Below are 22036 nucleotides of genomic sequence, written 5' to 3' on the forward strand. Positions count from 1 at the left end.
ACAGGCGTGCGCCACCACGCCCGGCTAATTTTTTGTATTTTAGTAGAGACGAGGTTTCACCATGTTGGTCAGGATGGTCTCGATCTCCTGACCTTGTGATCGCCCGCCTCGGCCTCCCAAAGTGCTGGGATTACAGGCGTGAGCCACCGCGCCCGTGTGCCAGGTATTCTTAAGGTCGCAGGGAAGACTGGAGCATAACCTTTGAAGACTAAAGACAAGACAAAACCGGCGGTTACGTCTGTAGTTATGCATTACTTTTACAAGTAATTGTTTGGATTACATTACACAAAGATGGGAGTTAATGTTTTCCATGAGTTGGGGACAAAAATAACTGTGAGCCATATTCAAAGGGGGCAAAAGTATAGATGGGAATAAAGAAAAGGAACATGGATAGGATTTAAGTTGGACAGTATCAGTTTGTGCAGCTTTTTACTCACTAGAATGTGCCGGAAGAAAAGTGTTATGAAGAGCCCGGATAGCTCAGTCGGTAGAGCATCAGACTTTTAATCTGAGGGTCCAGGGTTCAAGTCCCTGTTCGGGCGTGAGTAAACGTGGCTTTTAGCACCCGATTCTGACATCATGCTTGAAAAAGCCAAAAAAAGTATCGTTTTATAGGGACAGATTTCATATACTGCAAAAGTTCACAAAACCCTTTAGAGCCCCAAATTTCAACCCACAAATCGGCGAGTAACTCTGATGCAAAATAAACGTAGTGAGGTGAATACATGGGCCCTCTACAGTGAGACGGCCCCAGATTATCTGAAGAAAACTAACATTTAAGGATAACCTTAGAATACGAAGTATTTAATATTTTATTATTCCTGTTACTCAGCTTACAGGTGCCACAGCAATCTTGTGTTGTTACTTGCTTTCCAGTGCAGAGTTTATTTTACATAGGAGGGAATATACTGATCAATTATAAGAAAGTTATAATATGTTCAAATTCTGGCTGGGCATGTTTCTGGCATTTAGTTATTGTGAGTCAGCCCTGCAAGTCTGAAAAATTCTAGGTGAATTTAAAAATAGTTTCTGGCCGGGCGCGGTGGCTCACGCCTGTAATCCCAGCACTTTGGGAGGCCGAGGCGGGCGGATCACGAGGTCAGGAGATCGAGACCATCCTGGCCAACACGGTGATACCCCGTCTCTACTAAAAACACACAAAAAATTATCTGGGCGTGGTGGCGGGCGCCTGTAGTCCCAGCTACTGGGGAGGCTGAGGCAGGAGAATGGCGTGAACCCGGGAGGCGCAGCTTGCAGCGAGCCGAGATTGCACCACTGCACTCCAGCCTGGACGACAGAGCGAGACTGCCTCAGAAAAAAAAAAAAAAAGAAAAAAAAATTGTTTCTGACGGGGCGCGGTGGCTCATGCCTGTAATCCCAGCACTCTGGGAGTCCGAGGCGGGCAGATCACCTGCGGTCAGGAGTTCGAGACCAGCCGGGCCAACATGGTGAAACAGTCTCTACTAAAAATAGAAAAATTAGCCGACAGTGGTGGCGGGCGCCTATAATCCCAGCTACTTGGGAGGCTGAGCAGGAGAATCGCTTGAACCCTGGAGGCAGAGACTGCAGCGAACCAAGATCGTGCCGCTCCACTCCATCCTGGTAGACAGAGCGAGACTCAAAATAAATAATACAAATAAATAAAATAAAAATAGTGTCTGATTCTGCAAAGGAGAGGAACAGACTGAACTGTGATGGCTCCAATAAGGATAAAGCAGTCTCTGAAGAGCTGCCTGAACAGCCAGACAACCCAGCTCTTAGGCTTCTCCCAAATCTTTAACAGCATTTCCTTAACCGTGGTAGATGTAGGCTCCTGGAACCAGAGGCCTAGGGTCCAGAAGAAACCGTTAAGATGTTCCCTATAAAACGCTTCCTTAAGTTGGCACCAGAATGAACTGTTAAGAGAGCTGTCCTGAAATACAGACCCCTAAGGTCCAGACATGTTGGAGGAGATGCCTAAGGAGAGCCCTCTCTTCTTCCAGCACGGACTGGGCCAGAGAGGTATACCCTGCAAGATGAATTTCAGTATGTGTAACTGCTGGGGTGATGATTGCAAGTAGTCTAAATTTGAGATGTTGATTGTGTGGAGTAAGATAGTGACAAGAAGCATGGAAAGAAAACCATAACATTTGATATCAAATTAAGTGATTGATTTGAGAAATACTTGTTTATCATATACTGTGCTAGGCACTGAAAATATAGAAGTGGATAAAACAAATTCAGTCTCTAACGGAATTTACAATCTATGAGGGTGGGTGGGCAACAGACAATAAAAACGTTAAAAAATAAAAGAGCAAGGCAACTTTATATAGTAAAAAATTCTATGAAGAAAATAAAACAGCTTGAGGTTGATGTGATGGGTGGTTGGTGAGTGAGAGAAGAGATGGTGTGTTAGTTTCCTAGGGCTGCCACAACAAATTGAATATCAGGTTTTCATCTGTCTATTTATTTTTTCAATAAATTAAGTTGCATCAGTAGAAGGATACTGTCCCATGAGGGAACTGAGGTCAGAAGAACTAGGACAAAACAGCATGCCCCCTGGAAAGAGATGATACTCATAACAAGAACTAAAAGAGATTCACTCGAACTTGATAAGCCGTCGGATCATAGAGAGCCGAGACTTCGCCTGTTTGACAACATATGCTTGTCCCAAGAATTATAGAGATAGTTGTATACTGAGCAAATACTGTTATTTATGGAAGTTGGGGACAAAACACCAACTGCCCCCTCTGAGGTTCGAACTCAGGACCTTCAGATTATGAGACTGACGCGCTGCCTACTGCGCTAAGGAGGCAGATAGCCAGCACTCCTTATCAAGTATTTTCAACACTGATTTTTACTTTATTTAAACATTTTTGTCTATATTACCTTTATTTTAAATTTCTAAAATAAAATATTCTTATGAAACTTCTTAAAAGGTCAACAGCTTCGAAAACCTGAATCAGATGAAGAAAGTCGCTGCTGATCCCGCTGCTTTTGCCCCTCTTATTCTGAACTGATGACCCCCCACTTCTCACCTTAGGTGGAAAATTTCCAAAACGTCCTGTCCAGAAACCTGACACTTAACCTGCACGGCTGTCCATCCATTTCGTCTGGAGAGAACAGGAAACCAACCTGTTTCCTCTCTCCCTGCATACCGGTTCTTTCCCACAGGAAAAGTGATCCAGTGTTTCCCATTGGGAAGCATTAAAGCGTTTACTGTCTTAAATAACAAAACAATGTCCTTTGACAGGCGTCTCCACCTGTCGCTATCTCAGGTGCTCAAACTTGTTGTAAGGCCGTCTTAATGTACAGCAAACTTCTTGTAAGGCCGTCTGTTTTAATAAAATACCTCCCTAAGTCCCACTGGCTTTTCAACCCACTGCAATCTTCCCCGATCACGCCTCCGTCTCGGTCTTGAGGAAGTCCAAAGGGATTTGGACAAATGCAACTTCCTGGTGTAAAGAATATGGCGCTCTTGGTGCAAACTCTTGGGCATCTGCTAGGATGTGAGAGCGGTAGTAATAGCAGGAAGGGGTGAAAAGCTTGTCTTCTCCACTGTCTTTGTTTGCCAGGGGATTGTCTGGGGTTTAACGCTCAAAGACCCACCTCCCAGGAAAACCCTACCTGGGATGTGAAAAGTCCGGGCTTTCGGTTTTTGGCGCTAGGTTGGAGAGAATATATACACACAAAAAGTGACAACCCCATCCTTGTTCCCACCCCTGCCCCAGGGCTGAAAGCAACACTGATTTTATTGCCAATGGATATCAGGGCTTAGGTTATCCCACTTTTGTAGTTGCCGTTTTTCCCCTTTCCGCTGATGGTGACAACCTTGCACCGTGCATCGCTCTGAGTGAGGCGACCTAAATGCGCGATGTTAGCGTTTTCAGCCGTGAGCGTAACACTCGGTCTTTGACTGTAGTGATCCTTGACTCTCTATGATCCGACGGCTTATCAATCAAAATGGTTGTGTCTACATAGTGCTAGTTTGTATTGAGATATTGCTAGTTTAATTTTTTTTTTTTTTTTTTTTGAGACGGAGTTTCGTTCTTGTCGCCCAGGCTGGAGGGCAATGGCGTGATCTCGGGTCGCTGCGACCGCCGCCTCCAGGGTCCAAGCGATTCTCCTGCCTCAGCCTCCCGAGTAGCTGGGATTACAAGCCTGCACCACCACGCCCGGCTAATTTTTTGTATCTTTAGTAGAGACGGGGTTTCACCATGTTGGCCAGGCTAGTCTGGAACTCCTGACCTCAAGTGATCCGCCCGCCTCGACCTCCCAAAGTGCTGGGATTACAGGCCTGAACCTCCGCGCCCGGCCTTAGTTTAATTTTTAACATTGTGAATATTATGGCCAGATTTTTAGAGTTTAGATAACGAAAACGAGAACGATTATCATGCGAACGCCAGCATAACCCAGATAGCACTGAAAAAGTCTAAATAGACTGTTACTTGAATGACAGATAGAAGGACACATACAACTGGATTTGAAGAATGAATAATCAAAACGGAGCATACCACACAATATTCAAAACAGATCTGGATGTGAAAGTACACAGGGAGATGGCATCTCTCAAGTCTGGGATGAGACAGGCAAGAACTTGTGAACCAATCAAAAGGGTTTTTGTCTCCCAAAAGTGACACCAACCCTCTGTAGAGAATAGCATTGGGCTTGCTTACAAGGAGACCTTAAAAAAAATTAAAATTAAATAAGAGAAAATGGTATGGGCAGAATATTAGAAAAGAACACACATTATTTTATGGCTTCCTTAATTACTCTATTTCCTGATTCAGAGGTTGAATCTCGTGGGAGAACAAGAGGAAATTCTGATACCACATACTGGTCTCTTGCACTGTAGAGGTGATTCTATCAGATGACCTTGCTCTCTACAACATAATGATGTGTCAAATCCACCTCAACCATTAAAAAAAAAAGTTTCCCTTAGCTCTTACATACTTTGATTTGAAACATGATGGTGAAAATCATCTTTCTTGGTATGTATGAAGGCTTAATGAAACCACTTGAAGCATAAACAATCATTGATATGTTGGTCAACTACAAGTTAGACCTTGCTCATCTATCTGCATATTTGGCTGACAGTGCAAATGTAAATTTTGGCAAATTCCATTCAGACTATGAACTTTTAAGCAAAGAAAATGAAAAGATCTTACATGTGAAGTGTTCTGCACATGTTGTTTACAATACTTCTAAAAGGTCAGGCGTGATGGCTCACACCTGTAATTCCAGCACTTTAGGAGGCCAAGGCGGGTGGATCACCTGAAGTCAGGAATTTGAGACCAGCCTGGCTAACATGGTGAAACCCCGTTTCTACTAAAAATACAAAAAAATCAGGGGGGCGTGGTGGCACATGCCTGCAATCCCAGCTACTCGGGAGGCCGAAGCAGGAGAATCACTTGAACCCCAGAGGCAGAGGTTGCAGTGAGCCGAGATTGCACCATTGCACTCCAGCTTGGGCAACAAGAGCGAAACTCCGTCTCAAACAAAACGAAACAAACAACACTGCTAAGAAGGATTGTGATTTGCTTACTGGTGATATTGAGGCTCTCATGGCTTAATGAGATTTATGGCCACTTTTTAGTTTCCTCAAAATGTGCAGAAACATTAAGATTTTTCACTTTATAGAAATGAAAGGAGGTAGACTCCTTAGAAATGTCTAAAGTTGACTATCATTATTGCTGGCCATAGGATACATGTTAAAATGTTTACTTAGTGTAAAATCATATTTTCAAAGTGTGGGACAAGAGGAATGCTATTCTCTAATTTGAAAATATTTTAGGAGTGAGAACGGAGAAAAGAACTACTGTAAAACAGAAATTTATACTTTCATTTGTTTGATGTTGTCGAAGAACAAAATTTCAACACACTTAGGTTAAAGGTCAGATCAACTTTTATTAGCAATTCATGAATCAGGCAGCATCTCATCTACAAAATAGGAAGGTGCTCTGACGAGGAGATGAGGTTTATAGGTAGAAAAGGTTGAAGAAACTACAAACAAGGAACAATAAGTGGATTGGTAATTTCAAAGTGACTTTCCTTGTAAGGTTAAAGCAGAGGATACTTCCTTAACATGCTGGCTGAGGTAGTCTGGACCCTTTTCTACTGGTTGTTGTGAATCTCCTGTTTTTTGGAAAACTGACCTGTTTTAAAGTTCAGTTTGATTACTTGGCACCCTGCACAAAGGGCTGCCTTCTGGTTTGTTCTGGTCTGTTGGAGCCTAGTGCAGGAGCTCATTCCAAAACAATACACTCCCATTAATTTTAACAATGTTATGTTATGTAGATTGTGACATAAAGATTCATACACCAAGAAAAGATTCTTTTTTTACAAAAAAAGACTGCTTCAGAATGCAAGTTAAATAGGACTTTATCTATCTCTTGGTAAAACTGCAATTTATTTGGAATCCAAGCTTTGTTTCCCAAGTTTATTATTTATTTATTTCATTTTATTTATTCATTTTTTGAGATGGAGTCTCCCTCTGTTGCCCAGGCTGGAGTGCTGTGGTGCGATCTCGGCTAGCTGCAACAGCCTGCTATTGCCAGGAAGTAAAATACTGAGTATTAAATGCTCGAATGCTTTTGTTGAGAGGATATTTAGTGTGATTTTATCACACTAGAATGATACCAGGAATCTAAGTCATATGGGCTTGATAAGAGCAGAGCTGCAATTCAAAGTGAATTTTACCTTTGACTGTATTCAGTATTACCACTATATAAAAGAAAATAAAGATTTCTTAAATGTTGCAGACAGGTCACAGAAAGAATATTGGAAAAAGAAACAGAAAGGGTAAAGATACTCAATTGTTTCATGGGATAGAAAGAAATGTCATTATTTTTTATTAAATATAGGTAATATCTGCTTAAGTAGTTTTATTGTAGTTATGTTCTTCTTTTGCATTCTTGCTGTATTTTACATTTTTGTATTTATGTTTTTCCTTTATTAATGTGCCTTAAAGTTGAAATAATATAGCCTATGAGACTTAAATATCCAATAAAGAGTTTTAAAAAGTTAAAATAAATCACCACATAAGAGAACAGATAGAAATACTAAAAACATATTGTTATATTTTTCCCAAACATATTATTTATGTAATTAGTCCTACTATAAATTACTACTAATTGCCATTATTAACTACTCCTATTATTGTTTTGTTTAAATAATAACAGTTATGAAATGGAAAAGCAAATATTACAGAATAATATATAATTTCAAATATCTATTTTTAAAATTTTATGTTAAAGTAATACATGTATACATTATATAATTATGTTGGATTTATTTTTTTGCAGGGTTGGGAAGGTCTGGTATGGCTATGTCTCAGATGGCTCCCTAAAAAGTTGAACACCAAAAGCAAATGGTTCACCAAAGTTTGGGGAAACGTTATTTATGAAAAGAATAAAGAATTAAGAGGTCTCAGTGAGCTTCAAGGACAACGTCTGGCTTAACAGATAAAAATGGATGGTTTCTGATAGACAATAATGGTTTATAAGTGATTGGAGGTAACAGGATGATTGCCAATGGCTATTCCTTCTTTTCAGATACTCAATCTTTGGGTCATGAAACTGCTTCTGCCTGAATAATAAACAATTTTAGCAACACCCAAGGAAATTATTATTTCTTTTCTGCCGTGAAAAAAGATTAAAAGAGGTCATCTCATAAACTTGAGGCTGGTATACTTCAGATCTTTCATTAACATTCAAGGATTTAATATTTGTGATAGAAGACCCTCAGGGGTCTAATGAGGGACGTGTTTTTTTTTGTTTGTTTGTTTGTTTTATTTATTTATTTTAAGACGGAGTCTCGCTCTGTTGCCCAGGCTGGAGTGCAGTGGAGCCATCTTGGCTCACTGCAAGCTCCCCCTCCCGGGTTCACGCCATTCTCCTGCCTCAGCCTCCGAAGTAGCTTGGACTACAGGTGCCCGCCACCACACCTGGCTAATTCTTTTGTATTTTTAGTAGAGACGGGGTTTCACCGTGTTAGCCAGGATGGGCTCGATCTCCTGACCTCGTGATCCGCCCGCCTCGGCCTCCCAAAGAGCTGGGACTACAGGCGTAAGCCACTGTGCCCGGTCGGAATGTGTTTTCATGAAGGGGGAATATCAACTGGGCCAAACGCCATTGAGAGGCTGAGCAAATTGAAGCCTGAAAATTGACCATTGGGAGAGCATTGGGAACATCACGGCAGACGGGAGACAGGACTAGATAGCACCTTTGACTTGAATGGACGGAGCAGCGTGTGGAGGCCCTCATCATGAATTTTAACTCCAGAACGACTGCGGGAATAAATCAGGAAACTCAAGAGGACCTACGGACCCTCTGAAGGAAGCAGATTGCTCCTGTAGGACCTGGGGGACACCTCAAATACTGTGAGTGCCCAAACTGTGGAAGTGGGAAGGGGAGATCCTCCGCCCCCGAGCACACACCCCCACTGGGGAAACTGAAGGTCTAGTTTATGGGAGAAGATTCTGACTTTATCTGGAGCTGAGTCAATTTAGAGAGCCAAGCGAAATACAGGAGTAGAGCAAGCAATGGGAAAGGCCCTGTGAGCTTGCTGGGTCCCCAAGCACGCCACTCCTGCTGGCATCACAGGGATCCTTTGGGAGGGCAGCCAGAGGCACAGGGAAAATGGCACAGGGAGAAGGAAACCTCCAGCTGAGCTTTGTAAGAATTTGAACTAGTCAAGAAACCTCATGGCCAGAACTCGGGGGAAGGCATAAATCCAGCATGCAGACTCCACAGGTAGGGGAAGAACTAAAGCCCTACTTTCTCTTTTTTTTTTTTTTTTTTTTTTTTTTGAGGCAGAGTCTCGCTGTCGCCCAGGCTGGAGTGCAGTGGCGCAATCTCGGCTCACTGCAGGCTCCGCCCCCCGGGGTTCAGGCCATTCTCCTGCCTCAGCCTCCCGAGTAGCTGGGACTACAGGCGCCCGCCATCTCGCCCGGCTAATTTTTTTGTGTATTTTTAGTAGAGACGGGGTTTCACTGTGTTAGCCAGGATGGTCTCGATCTCCTGACCTCGTGATCCACCCGCCTCTGCCTCCCAAAGTGCTGGGATTACAGGCGTGAGCCACCGCGCCCGGCCTAAAGCCCTACTTTCTCTCACAGCTAGGAGGCAGGTAGCCTGGGGCAAATTCTCAACTCTTCTTGCCCACTACCTGGAAACAGACTTGGTGCTGTTAGGGGAGGCACAGTGGGAGTGAGACTGGCCCTTCAGATTGCATGGGAGCTGGGTGAAGCCTGTGACTGCTGGCTCTCCCCCACTTCCCTGACAACCTGCATGACTCAGCAGAGGCAGCCATAATCCTCCCAGGTACATACCTCCATTGACCTGGGAACCTCCCCTCATCCCCCACAGCAACCACAGCAAGACCCACCCAAGGAGAGTCTGAACTCAGACACGCCTAGCCCTGCCCTCACCTGATGGTCCTTCTTTACCCACCCTGATAACTGAACACAAAGGGCACATACCCTTGGGAGTTTTAGGGTCCTGCCTACCGCTGGTTCGTGTCCATACTACCACAGTTGATGTTCTCTGGAAAGTGCCACCTACCAGCAGGAGGCCAACCAGCACAAAAATAGAGCATTAAACCACCAAAGCTAAGAACCCTCACTGAGTCCATTTCACACCCTGCCACCTCCACTGGAACAGATGCTGGTATCCAAGGCTGAGAGACCCATAGATGGTTCACATCACAGGACTCTGTGAAGACAACCTCCAGTACCAGCCCACAGCCTGGTAGACTTGCTGGGTGGCTAGATCCAGAAGAGAGATAACAATCATTACAGCTTGACTCTCAGGAAGCCACATTCATAGGAAAATGGGAGAGTACTACATCAAGGCAACACCCTGTGGGACAAAAGAATCTGAACAACAGCTTCAGCCTTAGACCTTCCCTCTGACAGAGCCTACCCAAATGAGAACGAACCAGAAAACCAACTCTGGTAATACGACAAAACAAGGCTCTTCAACAACCCCCCAAAATCACACTAGCTCACTAGTAATGGATCCAAACCAAGAAGAAATCCCTGATTTACCTGAAAAAGAATTCAGGAGGTTAGTTACTAAGCTAATCAGGGAGGCACCAGAGAAAGGTGAAGCCCAACACAAGGAAATCCAAAAAATGATACAAGAAGTGAAGGGAGAGACCAGGTGCAGTGGTTCATACCTGTAATCCCTGGGAGGCCGAGGTGGGCAGATCATTTGAGGTCAGGAGTTTGAGGTCAGCCTGGCCAACATGGTGAAACCCCATCTTTACTAAAAATACAAAAATTACCTGGGTGTGGTGGCATGCACCTGTAATCCCAGCTACTTGGGAGGCTGAGGCAGGAGAATCACTTGAACCTGGGAGGCAGAGGTTGCAGTGAGCTGAGATCGTGCAGCCTGAGCAATACAGTGAGACTTCATCTCGAAAAAAAAAAAAAGTGAAGGGAGAAATATTCAATGAAGTAGATAGCATAAATAAAAAACAATCAAAACTTCAGGAAACATTGGACACATATATAGAAATGCAAAATGCTCTGGAAAGTCTCACCAATAGAATTGAACAAGTAGAAGAAGGAAATTCAGAGCTTGAAGGCAAGGTCTTTGAATTAAACCAATCCAACAAACACAAAGAAAAAAGAAAAAGAAAATATGAACAAAGCCTCCAAGAAGTCTGGGATTATGTAATGACCAAACCTAAGAATAATTGGTGTTCCGGAGTAAAAAGAGAAATCTAAAAGTTTGGAAAACATATTTGGGGGAATAACTGAGGAAAACTTCCCTGGTCTTGCTAGAGGCCTAGACATCCAAATACAAGAAGCACAAAAAACACCTGGAAAATTTATCACAAAAAAGATCATTGCCTAGGCACGTTGTCATCAGGTTATCTAAAGTCAAGGCAAAGGAAAGAATCTTCAGAGTTGTGAGACAAAACCACCAGGTAACCTATAAAGGAAAATCTTCAGATTAACATCAGATTTCTCAGCAGAAACTTTACAAGCTAGAAGGGATTGGGGCCCAATCTTCAGCCTCCTCAAACAAAACAATTATCAGCCAAGAATTTTCTATCATGCAAAACTAAGCATCATATATGAAAGAAAGATAGTCTTTTTCAGACAAACCAATGCTGAGAGAATTAGCCACTACCAAGCCACCACTACAAGAACTGCTAAAAGGTTCTCTAAATCTTGGCCTGGCGTGGTGGCTCACACCTGTAATCCCAGGACTTTGGGAAGCCGAGGTGGGCAGATCACCAGGTCAGGAGATCGAGACCATCCTGGCTAACACGGTGAGACCCCCGTCTCTACTAAAAATACAAAAAATTAGCGGGGCGTGGTGGCAGGCACCTGTAGTCTCAGCTACTCGGGAGGCTGAGGCAGGAGAATGTGTGAACCTGGGAGGCGGAGCTTGCAGTGAGCCGAGATGGCTCCACTGTACTCCAGCCTGGGCCACAGTGCAAGACTGCATCTCAAAAAGAAAAAAAAAAAAAAAGCAGGGGAAAACGGCATTTCATTCAAACGGACAACAAAATTGAGCAGGCATAGCTATTCTTGTATCAGACAAAACAAACTTTAAAGCAACAGCAGTTAAAAAAGACAAAGAGGGACATTATATAATGGTAAAAGACCTTGTCTAACAGGAAAATATCACAATCCTAAACATGTGTGCACCTATCATTGAAGCTCCCAAATTTATCAAACAGTTACTTAATAGCCATAACAAATGAGATAGATGGCAACACAATAACAGTGGGGGACTTCAGTACTCCACTGACTGTACTAGACAGGTCAAGACAGAAAGTCAACAAAGAAACAATGGATTTAAACTATACCTTGGAACAAATGGACTTAACAGATATATACAAAACATTCCATTCAACAACTGCAGAAGACACATTCTATTCAACAGCACATGAAACTTTCTCCAAGATAGACCATATGATAGGCCACAAAATGAGCCTCAATAAATTTAAGAAAATTCAAATTATATCAAGCACTCTCTCAGAGTACAGTGGAATAAAACCGGAAATCAACTCCAAAAGGAACCTTCAAAACCATGCAAATACACAGAAATTAAATAAGCTGCTCCTGAATGAACATTAGGTCAAAAATGAAATCAAGATGGAAATTAAAAAATTTCTTGAACTGAACAACAATAGTGACAACCTATCAAAACCTCTGGGAAACAGCAAAGGCAGTGCTAAGAGGAAAGTTCATAGCCCTGAACACCTACATCAAGAAGACTGAAAGAACACAAACTGACAACCTAAGGTCACACCTCAAGGAACTAGAGAAACAAGAACAAACCAAACCCAAACACAGCAGAAGGAAGGAAATAACCAAGATCACAGCAGAACTAAATGAAATTGAAACAAACAAACAAAAAAATACAAAAGATAAATAAAACAAAAATCTGGTTCTTGGAAAAGATAAAATCGATAGACCTTTAGCAAGATTAACCAAGAAAAAAAGAGAGAAAATCCAAATAACCTCAATAAAAAACGAAACGGGAGATACTACAGCTGACACCACAGAAATACAAAAGATCATTCAAGGCTACTATGAATACCTCTGTACGCATAAACTAGAAAACCTGGAAGAGATGGATAAATTCCTAGAAAGATGCAACCCTCCTAGCTTAAATCAGGAAGAATCAGATACACTGAATAGACAAAAACAAGCAGCGAGATTAAAATGGTAACTAAAAAATTACCAGGCCAAGCTGGGCATGGTGGCTCATGCCTGTAATCCCAGCACTTTGAGAGGCTGAGGTGAGTGGATCACCTGATATCAGGTGTTCGAGACCAGCCTGGCTAACATGGGGAAACCCTATCTCTACTAAAAATACAAAAAATTAGCTGGGCGTGGTGGTGGGTGCCTGTAACCCAGCTACTCGGGAGGCTGAGGCAACATAATCGCTTGAACCCAGGAGGCGGAAGTGCAGTGAGCCAAGGTCACACCATTGCACTCCAGCTTGGGCAATAAAAGTGAGACTCCGTCTCAAAAAAAAAAAAAAAAAAAATTACCAGGCCAGGCACGGTGACTCATGCCTGTAATCTCTTTGGGAGGCCAAGGCGGGTAGATCACCTGAGGTCAGGAGTTGGAGACCAGCCTGGTCAATATGGTGAAACTCTGTCTTTACTAAAAATACAAAATTAGCTGGTGGTGGTGGCAGGCCCCTGAAATCCCAATTACCCAGGAGTCTGGGGCAGGAGAATCCCAATTATCCAGGAGGTGAGGCTGCAGTGAGCCGAGATCATGCCACTACACTCCAGCCTGGGTGATAGAGCGAGACTCCATCTAAAAAAGACAAACAAACAAAAACCATTATCAACAAAAAAAAGTTCAGTACCAGATGGATTCACAGCAGAATTCTACCAGACATTCAAAGAAGAATTGGTACCAATCCTATTGATGCTATTCCACAAGATAGAGGAAGACGGAACCCTCCCTAATTCATTCTATGAAGCTGGTATCACTCTAATACCAAAACCAGGAAAGGACATAACCAAAAAAGAAAACTACAGGCCAATATCCCTGATGAACATAGATGCTCAAATCCTTAACAAAATACTAGCTGACCGAATCCAACAACATATCAAACAGATAATCCACATGATCAAGTGGGTTTCATACCAGGATGCAGGGATGGTTTAACAAACACAACTATGTGTGCAATAAATGTGATATACCACATAGAGTTAAAAACAAAAATTACACAATCATCTCAATAGATGCAGAAAAAGCATTCAACAATATCAAGCATCCTTTTATGATTAAAATTCTCAGCAAAGGCCGGGCGCGGTGGCTCACGCTTGTAATCCCAGCACTTCGGGAGGCCGAGGCGGGCGGATCATGAGGTCAGGAGATCGAGACCACGGTGAAACCCTGTCTCTACTAAAAATACAAAAAATTAGCCGGGCGTGGTGGCGGGCGCCTGTAGTCCCAGCTACTCGGAGAGGCTGAGGCAGGAGAATGGCGTGAACCCGGGAGGCGGAGCTTGCAGTGAGCCGAGATCGCGCCACTGCACTCCAGCCTGGGTGAGAGAGCGAGACTCCGTCTCAAAAAAAAAAAAAAAAAAAAAAAAAAAATTCTCAGCAAAATCGGGATACAAGGGACATACCTCAATGTAATAAAAGCCATCTATGACAAACCTACAGGCAACATAATCTGAATGGGGAAAAGTTGAAAGCATTCCCTCTGAGAACTGAAACAAGACAAGGGTACCCACTGTCACCACTCCTCTTCAACGTAGTACTGAAAGTCTTAGCCAGAGCAATCAGATAAGAGAAAGAAAGGGCATCCAAATCAGTAAAGAGGAACTCAAACTGTCACTATTTGTTGATTATATGATCATTTACCTTGAACACCCTAAAGACTCCTCCAGAAAGCTCCCAGAATGGATAAAAGAATTCCGTAAAGTTTCTGGATACAAAATTAATGTACACAAATCAGTAGCTCTTCTATACAGCAACAGCGACCATGTGGAGAATCAAATCAAGAACTCAACCCCTTTTACAATAGCCGCAAAAACAATTAAAATACTTAAAAATATACCTAACCAGCGAGGTGAAAGACCTCTACAAGTAAAACTACAAAACACTGCTGAAATAAATCATAGACGACACAAACAAATGGAAACACATCCCTTGCTCATGGATGGGTAGAATCAATATTGTGAAAATGATCAAACTGCCAAAAGCAATCTATAAATTCAATACAATTCTCATCAAAATACCACCATCATTCTTCACAGAATTAGAAAAAAAAATCCTAAAATTCATATGGAACGGAAAAAGAGCCCACATAGCCAAAGCAAGACTAAGCAAAAAGAACAAATCTGGAGGCATCACATTATCTGATTTCAAACTATACTGTAAGGCCATAGTCACCAAAACAGCATGGTACAGGTATAAAAATAGGCACATAGACCAATGGAACAGTAGGGATCCCAGAAATAAACCCAAATACTTACAGCCAACTGATCTTCCACAAAGCAAACAAAAACATAATGTGGGGAAAAGACACCCTTTTCAACAAATGTGCTGGGATAATTGGCTAGTCACATGTAGGAGAGTGAAACTGGATCCTCATCTCTCACCTTATACAAAAATCAACTGAAGATGGATTAAGGACTTAAATCTGAGACCTGAAACTATAAAAATTCTGGAAGATAACATTGGAAAAACCCTTCTAGACATTGGCTTAGGCAAGGATTTCATGTCTAAGAACCCAAAAGCAAATGCAATAAAAACAAAGATAAATAGCTGGGACTTAATTAAACTAAAGAGCTTTTTCACAGCCGAAGGACAGTCAGCAGAGTAAACAGACAACCTGTAGAGTGGGAGAAAATCTTCACGATCTATACATCTGACAAAAGACTAATATCCATAATCTACAATGAACTCAAACAAATCAGTAGGGAAAAAACCAAACAATCCCATCAAAAAGTGGGCTAAGGACAGGAATAGACAATTCTCAGAAGAAGATATACAAATGGCCAACAAACATATAAAAAATGCTCAACACCACTAATGATCAGGGAAATGCACATCAAAACCACAAAGTGATACCACCTTACTCCTGCAATAATGACCATAATCAAAAAAATAAAAAAACGGTAGATGTTGGCGTGGATGCGGTGATCAGGGAACACTTCTACACTGCTGATGGGAATGTAAATAGTACAACCACTATGGAAAACAATGGGGGAGATTCCTTAAAGAACTAAAGTAGAGCTACCCTTTGATCCAGTAATCCCACTACTGGGTATCTATCTAGAGGAAAAGAAGTCATTAAACAAAAAAGATACTTGAACATGCATGTTTATAGCAGCACAATTCACAGTTGCAAAATCGTGGAGCCAACTCAAATGCCTGTCAATGAGTGGATAAAGAAACTGTGGTATATATATACAATGGAATACTACTCAGCAATAAAAAGGAATGAATTAATGGCATTCGCAGCGACCTGAATGGGATTGGAGACTATTATTATTATTAATTTTTTTTTTTTGAGACGGACTCTGTCTCTGTCCCCAGGCTCAAGTGCAGTGGCATGATCTCAGCTCGCTGCAACCTCTGCCTCCTGGATTCAAGTGATTCTCCTGCCTCAGCCTCCCAAGAAGCTGGAATTACAGGCGCCTAACACCATGAATGGCTAATTTTTGTATTTTAGTAGATACAGCGTTTCACCACGTTGGCCAAGCTGGGTTTCAACTGCTGACCTCAGGTGATCTGCCTACCTCGGTCTCCCAAAGTGCTGGGATTACAGGTGTGAGCCACCGTGCCTGGCCTTGGAGACTATTATTTTAAGCGAAGTAATTTAGGAATGGAAAACCAAACGTGGTATGTTCTCACCAATAAGCTATGAGGATGCAAAGGCATAAGAATGATACAATGGACTTTGGGGGAAGGGTGGGAGGAGAGTGAGGAACGAAATACTACAAATAGGGTGCAGTGTATACTGCTCAGGTGATGGGTGCACCAACATCTGACAAATCACCACTAAAGAACTTACTCATGTAACCAAACGCCACCTGTTCCCCAATAACTTATGGAAAATAAATAAATAAATAAATAAATTAGTTAATTATAAAAAAGAAAACTAACCATTGGATCTAGCAAGATGGAGGTTGCTGGGACTTGACAAGGAAGTTTCAGTGGAATGGAGGGGAGAAAATCTTGGTTTAGACTGTGACAAAGAAAGGAGCACAGTTAGGAGTATTCTCTATTCATTCACCTATTTATCTTCAGATACGCCTTTGCAAAGATTATCGCAGTGAGAGAAATCTAACATGGCTCACTCCATCTTGCTTCTACCTTCATAGGCTGACCATCCTCACTCATTCTTAGGTGTAGGCCAAGCTAACCGTTGGAGGAATTTAGTTTATAATTTAAGTTGGAGGCAAAGATGATAATATCCCTCCCTAAAACTAATCCCCTCCTTGTTTGGGGTGCTAAAACTGCCTTTGTAAGACAAATGAAAGACCATAAAATTAGGATTCTGAGAGGGGCCTGAATTCTGCTAAAATGTAGGTATAGTTTCTATAATCCCTTACTGCTCAGGAGTCATATGGTCAGAGGTCACATGTTCTGTGACTTCTCCAATTGTTCCTATAGATAACATCACTATATAGATCCTAAGATTGGTCTTTTAAGATGTTTTTCAGACTTTCGTATTCTACCAACCGACTGACCCCACCTGGATTCGGGACTCATAACTCAACTGATCCTATACCTCCCTCCAACCCCCACCAGAGGTGAACTCAGCACATGAGGACCGTTTTCCACACCCCTGTGATTGCATCCCCAACCAATCAGCAGCACTTATTCCTTTGTTCCCTGCCCACCAAACTATCCTTGAAAAACCCTAACTTCTAAACCTTCGGGAAAACTGATTTAAGCAATAACTCCATCTTCCACATGGCCGGCCTTGTGTTAAACTGTTTTGTTTTTTTTTTTTTTGACCTCTGAACTTCCCATTGGCCTCCTGCGCCCCAAAGGGTACCCTGCTTTTGCCAACTTGATGCCTCAGAACTTTGGTGTCGTTGGTCTCAGACACTACTTTGCCATCCACTCACTATCAGGCGGGTGGTGGTCTTTCGGATGGTTTGCATGGAGTTGCTGCTGTCCAGGGCACCACGAAGACTGAAGTCCTCGCCATCTTCCAGCAGGTGGCGGTAGGTGGCGATCTCAGCCTCCAGCTTTACCTTGATGTTCAGCAGGGCCTCGCACTCCTGGGCCTGGCGCTATCCCTCTGCCCGGGTCTGTGTCAGCTCTGACTCCAGGTGCAGCAGGATTCCGTTGAGCTGCTCCATCTGCAGGACATAGCGGGCCTCCACCTCCCTCAAGCTGTTCTCCAAGCTGGCCTTCAGATTTCTCATGGAGTCCAGGTCGATCTCCAAGGACTGGACTGTATGTCTCTGCTCCGTGAGCGTCATCTCAGCAGCTCCAACATCGATGGACTGCGTGGTGACCACTGTGGTGCACTCTCAGTATGCTGAGACCAGTACTTGTCTAGCTCCTCTCAGTTCTTCCGAGAGAGCTCGTCTTATTGGGCCCGGACGGCTGCCATGATCTTGGCGAGGTCCTGAGATTTGGGGACATCTACCTCCACGGTCAACCTAGAGCTGGCAATCTGGGCTTGTAGGCCTTTTACTTCCTCTTCGTGGTTCTTCTTCGGGAAGAGCAGCTCCTCCTTGAGAGCCTCGATCTCTGTCTCCAGCTGCAGCCAAGTGACATTGGTATCATTAATGACCTTACGGAGCCCATGGATGTCGCTCTCCACAGACTGGGGCATGGCCAGCTCTGTCTCATACTCGACTCTGAAGTCATCAGCAGCAAGTCGGGCATTGTCAATCTGCAGAACGATGCGGGAATTGTCCACAGTATTTGATCTGAGCCCCCAGGTCCTCGATGGTCTTGAAGTAATTTGTCCAGTCTCTGACCTGACGTCCTTCTTCTCCAGGTGCTCCCAGCTTTTGCTCTCCAGCTTCCGGTTCTTGGTCTCCATGCTTCTCACTCTGTCCAGGTAGGAGGCCAGGCGGTCGTTCAGGCTTTGCATGGTCTCCTTCTCATTCTGGATGCCTCCCATTCCTGCCAGAACCCCAGCCATCCCCGCGGCCAGGCCTCCAGACCCCATGTCACCCCGGAAGCTGGTGGAGGGGGACGCGGAGATCCGGGAATCAGAGCCCCTGGCGCCTGCATAGACGTTGGCCGCGCTGCAGACTGGCCGGGCGCCGTAGCTGGGCGCCTGGACAGAGCCCAGGGACCGGTAGTTGGTGGAGAAGGTGGAGCAAGTGGTGAAGCTCTTGCTGTCCTGGGAGGAGAGCGAGAGGACAGGACTCAGGCTTTGCCGACAACCAATTAAGCTCTTAAATGCAATACCACAGTCTCAGTGAAATGGTTTTGTCTGTGCAGGAGGTGCAGGAAGAACCTGTCTGGTGATTACATGACCAATGATTGTGAGTGAGACAAAGGTTTTGTAAGCTACTAATGCTGATAATTAATCATGAAATTTAAGTTGTGTAAAGAGGGAAGTAAAGATGTAAGGAGAAAGGAGACGCATTAAATAATTTTCCACTGGGCAAAAGAAAATAAGCTGAAAAAACAGAAGGTGATAATCAGTATAAGAGATGATTAAAATTTACGTCTTGGGCTTGGTGCCTGCAGTTTAGGTTAATGTCAAGGTCAAGGGTAGTGTGTTTTTCAAAATGTATATTGTGACACCCTTGTGGCACATGAAGTTAATTGAGTGGATCATGACTAGAACTTTGATTTTAGTGAAAGAGAATGGAATGCAAAATGTCCCAGTGCCTTGCAAATAAATAAGAGTTGTGTTGTAACCTATACTTGTATTTCTTATTATGGGTTCCACTAAAAAAGTTTGAAAAACAGAATGGGATATTTAGAAATGAAAAAGTCAAGGATCTGGGGGAGACTAATGGCTGAGGGAATGCATGTCTCCCTGCGCACCTGAAACCCATTTACTAGACAAGGTTTGGGAAGCTCTTTGGTGTATCCACTACACAGAAAGGGAAGGAAGACACCATCAGTAAGATTTTTTTCTCACAAGTTTCATATATACCTGGAAAAGGTGAGAAGTCATAGAAGCTGACTTTTGACAGAATAATGCAAGCACATTTACTGAAACCATGATTTTTAAAGCAGGAAGAAATCATAGTTCTTAAATTAAGGAAAGTGATCATATTTCTTTCTACAAAAAGGCTATCTTAGATTTTATCTTGAAATATACTCATGGTTGAGCATGACGGCTCATGCCTCTAATCTCAGCACTTTAGGAAGCTGAGATGGGTGGATTACCTGGGGTTAGGAGTTCCAGACCAGAGTGGCCAACGTGGTGAAAATCCATCTCTACTAAAAATACAAAAAATTAGGCTGGGCACAGTGGCTGACACGTGTAATCCCAGCACTTTGGGAGGCTGAGGCAGTCAGATCACTTGAGATCAGGCGTTCAAGACCAGCCTGGCCAACATGGTGAGACCCTCCTCCCACCCCCGACTCCGTCTCTACCGAAAATACAAAAATTAGGTGGTGGAAGTTTAAGTGAGCCAAGATCACCCCACTGCACTCCAGCCTGGGCAACAGAGCAAGACTCTGTCCAAAAAAAAAAAAAATAAAATAAAATAAAAATATATATATATATACATACATATATACACACACACACATATGTATATATACACATATAAGTGTGTATATATATATTTGTGTTATTATTTTCTTATCCTTTTTTAAATCTTCCCTTTTCTCCTCATTCTCCTTCCTCTTTCCTCCTCAATTTGTGAAATTTCTAAATACAGAGTCAATTCTTTTTGACCATGTTAAGGAGAGGATTCCTATCAAGCACCCCCATCAGCTTTGTAGCCTTCTTTTCACTGGGCTCCAAATTCAATCTTGCTGACTCTGGGAACTTCAAAACATTTTAGCATGCAATAGCATTTCTTCTTCTGAATGAAAAACTGTGTTAAGGCATCAGATTCAAAGTTCGTTATTCTTTTGTTTTCTTATTTTTTCAAATCTCACTTCTTCAGAAGAAAAGTATCATCTTGGAGAAGACTTGCTGCTTCTGATGGCAGGCGACTGGCATCACATCTGCATCCTTTTCAATCTTTTCCTCTCTTATGACTTTTTTTTTTTTTTTTTTGAGATGGAGTCTCTCGCTCTGTCGCCCAGGCTAGAGTGCAGTGGCACGATCTCGGCTCACTGCAAGCTCCGCCTCCTGGGTTCAAGCGATTCTTCTATCTCAGTCTCCTGAGTAGCCGGGATTACAGGTGTGCGGCACCATGCTCAGCTAATTTTTGTATTTTTATTAGGGACGGGGTTTCACCATGTTGGCCAGGATGGTCTCAATCTCCCGACCTTGTGATCTGCCCACCTCAGCCTCCCAAAGTGCTGGGATTACATACAGGCGTGAGGCGCCGCGCCCGGCCCCCTACTTCCCACATCTTATGAATTCTATGCCTTCAGTTCTTCTGAGTCTGTTTCCTTTATTCTAATACCAGATTATCACCACCGTTTTACATGAGACTTTTTCCCTCCTCTTCCTTCTCCTCCTTCTGTATCTTTCCTGGATTACTGCCAACACCCTCCATTTTGGTTTATTTGCTTCTAGCCCTGCTTGTCTCCCATTGTTTCTCTACACAGGGTGTCCCACTGGTGCCCTACAAAAGAAGATTTCCAGAGAAGGTGAATGGGGGCTGAAATACGACCTGAGCACTGAGAGCTAAGTCAAGAGACCTGGAGAGAGGACTTTTGACATCTTCCCTTTTCTATGCTTCATCAGCCCTGAGGGTTGTCTTTCTGTAATTCCTCCACCAAAATGGCTTACAGTGGCATTATTTTTTATTTTATTTTTTTGAGACAGATCTCACTGTGTTGCCCAGGCTGGAGTGCAGTGGTGGGATCTCGGCTCACTGATGTGTCTTGCCTCCTGGGTTCAAGCCATTCTCCTGCCTCAGCCTCCCGAGTAGCTGGGATTACAGGCATGCGCCACCATGCGTGGCTAATTTTTGTATTTTTAGTAGAGACGGGGTTTCACCATGTTTGCCAGGCTGGTCTCGAACTTCCGACCTCGGGTAATCCACCCACCTCGGCCTCCCAAACCGCTGGGATTAGAGGCCTGAGCCACTGCGCCCAGCCTTACTGTTGCATTATTTGCCCAAAGGCACTTTGTGTGCTAGCTGTGGCTCTACTTCCACAGACTGGCAAGAAGAGCTTGCAAAAATACCAGTCATAGTGACCTCTCTGTTCAGAACACATTTCTGTCTCTCCATAGCCTTTTAGGGAAAGCTCAAAGTATTTAGAATTGTCAAGATACGGCTCACAGTTTGTTCTTACTTCCTATCAATATACAAGAGACCATTCCAAATGGAGTGATAGACAGAATAATGCTATTTCCACCCAAAAATATGCCCCTTGTAATCCTTGGAAACTGTAAATATGTTAACTTACATGGCAAAGGAACTTTGAGATGTGATTAAAGTTAAGGAACTTGTGATGGAGAGATGATCCTAATCACTAGAGTCTTTTTTTTTTTTTTTTT

At 43.1% G+C, this 22036-nt stretch overlaps 2 non-coding genes and 1 pseudogene across 2 annotated transcripts; 1 reads left to right on the plus strand and 2 right to left on the minus strand.

The window, feature by feature from the left end:
• Positions 1–469: 469 nt before the first annotated feature.
• On the plus strand, positions 470–542 carry TRNAK-UUU. The gene has a single exon. It is a non-coding gene; the product is annotated as a tRNA-Lys (tRNA).
• Positions 543–1790: 1248 nt separating this feature from the next.
• The window catches only part of LOC100593028, a 29562-nt pseudogene continuing 9316 nt past the window's right edge, over positions 1791–22036 (minus strand).
• TRNAM-CAU lies at positions 2722–2794 on the minus strand. The gene has a single exon. It is a non-coding gene; the product is annotated as a tRNA-Met (tRNA).

This window comes from Nomascus leucogenys, chromosome 22a (genome assembly GCF_006542625.1).
Source record: "Nomascus leucogenys isolate Asia chromosome 22a, Asia_NLE_v1, whole genome shotgun sequence".
NCBI classification, from domain to species: Eukaryota; Metazoa; Chordata; class Mammalia; order Primates; family Hylobatidae; genus Nomascus; species Nomascus leucogenys.